Source organism: Condylura cristata, unplaced genomic scaffold (assembly GCF_000260355.1).
Source record: "Condylura cristata isolate star-nosed mole 26May11 unplaced genomic scaffold, ConCri1.0 scaffold00015, whole genome shotgun sequence".
NCBI lineage: Eukaryota > Metazoa > Chordata > Mammalia > Eulipotyphla > Talpidae > Condylura > Condylura cristata.
Genome location: NW_004567116.1, coordinates 2,321,885 through 2,325,226, shown reverse-complemented (window position 1 = coordinate 2,325,226; position 3,342 = coordinate 2,321,885). Strand labels below are relative to the sequence as shown.

The following is a 3,342-nucleotide window of genomic DNA, read 5'->3' as shown; positions in this document are numbered from 1 at the left end:
CCGCCTGCTGCTCCTCTCAGCAGTATGTTTCATCGATCTGCCTATTCTGCTCCCCATCCTGTCTCTGGTGAATCCTCTCACTGCCCCTGCACCTCTGGCTTGTACCCCAGTTCTGTATGCACAAATAAATATTTTTTTTAAAAGTGTTAAAATATAGGACAGGAGAGGCTGATCTAAGAATATCTAGGATACTCCCATACTAATTGATGTCATTCTTTCTTCTCATTAGTTTTCTTTCTACTCTTTCTGGTAAGACATGCTCTTCAAAATGCCACAGGAATTTGTTCGGAAATAGATTTTCCCTTAAAACTGTGTAAAGTCCATTTTGTTTTGGATGGAGGGGGATAGATAACTAAACCTTCTATGAGAGACAGAATGATACCCTGAAATGGCGGCCCTCCTGGTAGCATAGGGGTTAAAGTCTCAGCACTGTGAAGCTATTGCAGTGGCTGAGGCTGAGTTCCACCCCTGGCCAGGGGGGGACCCCCAGGGCTCAGCAGACCTACCCATCTCCCCGCTGAGCCCCTCAGCAGTATGTTTCAGACAATCTGCCTGTTCTGCTCCCCACTCTGTCTCTGGGGAATCCTCTCACACCCAACACCTCTGGCCTATACCCCAGTTATTGTATGCATAAATAAATAAATCTTAAAGGACTAGAAAGGAGCCTAAATCAAGCTCACCTACGTGCCTCCTGCACTTCCATCTTAGCCAATGGAATACTACCTTTGGTCAATCAGCCCAGGATTATTATCTTTATTCTGGAAAAGCAATAGGATGGTATCTCATCTCAACACTCTGTCCAGTAGATGTAGCCTGTTACATGACGATCAACCATTAGCATTCACATCAGAGAGAATTCAGCACAGCACTCTAAAGATCATGCCAAGGTCACACATTACAGGCAAGATTAAAACTTAGATGTATTGCTGAAGCAAGAGAGCCCTGCTGACTTCAGGGTGTCCAGAATGGATGAACTGGACTAGGTTCAGCAATAGCCTCAATTCTTTACATATTGCCACATAAGCATAACTAAAATAACAGAATCGAGTATAACAGCAGGCAACATAAAAAACTTCACTCTCTGAAAATCCTGAAACCGGAGGGATCTGAGGGTGAATAGGCCTTAGCAAAAACAACATTCACATTTACAAACACCTTCACTTCATATGATGCTTTCATAACTCTATCTCACAAGATCTAAAAAAATTTTATTGATGCAGGCAGGGCAGGTTGAGCTAATTTACCTTCCATGCCAACTGGCCTCCTAACTTACGTGATTTGATTCTCTGTCTTGTTTTCATTGAGTTCACAAGTAACTATGTTCAGACATGAAGAACTGGAGATAAAGAACCTGGTCCCTGACTCCAAAGAGTTTCAATAATTTTAAATGCAACGACTGCTACACAAAAGAGCAGCGTGGCATGGGAAGGGTAGAGACCCCTAACCCAGAATGGAAGGATTCCACTCTAAGTGGCTCACGTCTGAAGGACGAGTACACGCCAGCAAGGCACAAATGAGAGCGGGTGAAGGGCTTGTGGTGAGTAAACAGCAGATGCCTGAATCTTCAGCTAGGAGACGGCATGGCGCTTTCACAAGAGAACAGCACAGTAACCCGACAAGCGCAGCGCTGTGCCACGGGCAGTGAGTGAGTCAGTCAGCACAGTAGAGAGCCTGCTATGCATCGGGCCTGTCTGTGCAGACAGTGGGTAACAAGAGTCCTGGTCTTTCAGAGCTTATATGTTAGGGGCCCTCCCTGGTGGCACAGTGGGTTAAAGCACAGCACTGGGAAGCCGGCCACAGCCGCCTCAGCACAAGTTTGATCCCTTGCCTGGGAGGTGACCCACAGGGCACGCAGACCTTCCTGTCTTGCCCGCTGCCCCCTCCGCAGTGTACTTCATTGATCTCCTATTCTGCTCCCCACTCTGTCTCTGGTGAATCCTCTCCCCACCCCTGCCCCTCTGGCCTGTACCCCAGTTCTGTATGCATAAATAAATCTTAAAAAATAAATTTTAAGAGCTAATATGTTAGATGTGGAGAATAACGATAAATAGATAAATAATTGTAATTTGAAGTAACCTAAGTACTATGAAGAAAGTAAAGTAGTTTTGTAGTAGTGAGTGGGAGGCTGCTTAAGCTAGTGTGGCCTTTCAGCGGGATCACAACTGAGTTGACAGGTCTTAATGGAAAGAGAAACCACCATTGACAAATCGGAAGGAAAAGCCCACACGGGGGAAATAGCCATCACAGATGCCCTGTGATAGGTGGTTTACTGAAGAGAAAGGCCAGTGTGTCTGCAGGATGGAATGGGGAGCATTGAGGGAGATGTGGTCAGAGATAGGCAGGCATCAGATCATGCAAGGCCCGCAGGCCACTGTAGAGGCCGGACTCAATGTTTTCATAAAGGGAAGTGGAAATGCTCTGACACGTTTTAGAAACAGCACCCTGGCCGAGGAGGGAGACGAGCCAGGAGAGGACAGGGGCAGAAATGAGGAGATCAGCTGGGAGGTTTTTCCTGGACTCAGGAAAAAGACGGTGACTTGGACTTAGGGATTCCAGTGGTTAGCCAACAGCTGGAGTCCAGGTATATTTAGACTGATGGACTAGAAGTGGGAATTTGCGTTTCCAGCCCCTGCAATTAGGTGGATGCTGGGACATAGCCTTTACTGAGAGGCAAAGACATGTGCAGAGAAAAACCAGTAGTTCTGTTTTGGTTAAGTCTGATAGGTCTGTTCCAGCGGTTCTGCCCAGGGGGCAGCTCCCTAGTGTGCAAGGGATGGAAATACAAACGAGCCTCAGTTTCTGCCCTAGGTGAGCAGCAGATCCGATCACCTGGAAAGTAAGGCGAGGGGATGAGGCCTTCACCGGCCTTGCGAGAGAGCAGCAAGCAGATGCTGAGGGTACAGCAAAAGGATGAGCGACCACCAGTTTGAGTTAAAAAAAAGCAAACAGACCCGTCCCGTTGTAACAAGGGAAATAACCCAGAACTAGAGCAGATGCAACAGGCCCAGGCAGGGAAGGCGGTGACTCTGGGCAGAAGCTGAGTAGCCGGTCTGTGTGGGGACAGCGGGGACAAAAAGGGGGTGACGGTCGGCCGGATCAACTAGTTGCTTGCACAACTAACTGAAGAGATGAAAATGCACCCACTGAGTCGGTGTTGGCGGCCAGCACGAGCCCTGCTAGGACAAGCCAGTGCTGAGGGGCCAGCGAGCTAGAGACCCCTCGGGCTGCTGCGTGCTGCTGCCTCTGCGGTCCAGGGCAGGAACCGAAGTCCCGGGAAGTCGGGTGGGCCGTGGCGTCCACCTGCCCGCTTCCCAGGGGCCAGGCCCCGGCCGCCCGGTGCCG

The 3,342-nt window shown here is 49.1% G+C and overlaps 1 protein-coding gene across 1 annotated transcript in view; it reads right to left on the bottom strand.

Moving 5' to 3' along the window:
* The window catches only part of LOC101622421 (chromosome unknown open reading frame, human C11orf85), a 26,779-nt gene extending 23,590 nt beyond the window's left edge, over positions 1–3,189 (bottom strand). The window contains exon 1 of the mRNA XM_012725260.1: positions 3,145–3,189. The gene's annotated coding sequence lies outside the window, so the exon portion shown is untranslated. The remainder of the gene's footprint in view (positions 1–3,144) is intronic.
* Between the last annotated feature and the right edge of the window lie 153 nt (positions 3,190–3,342).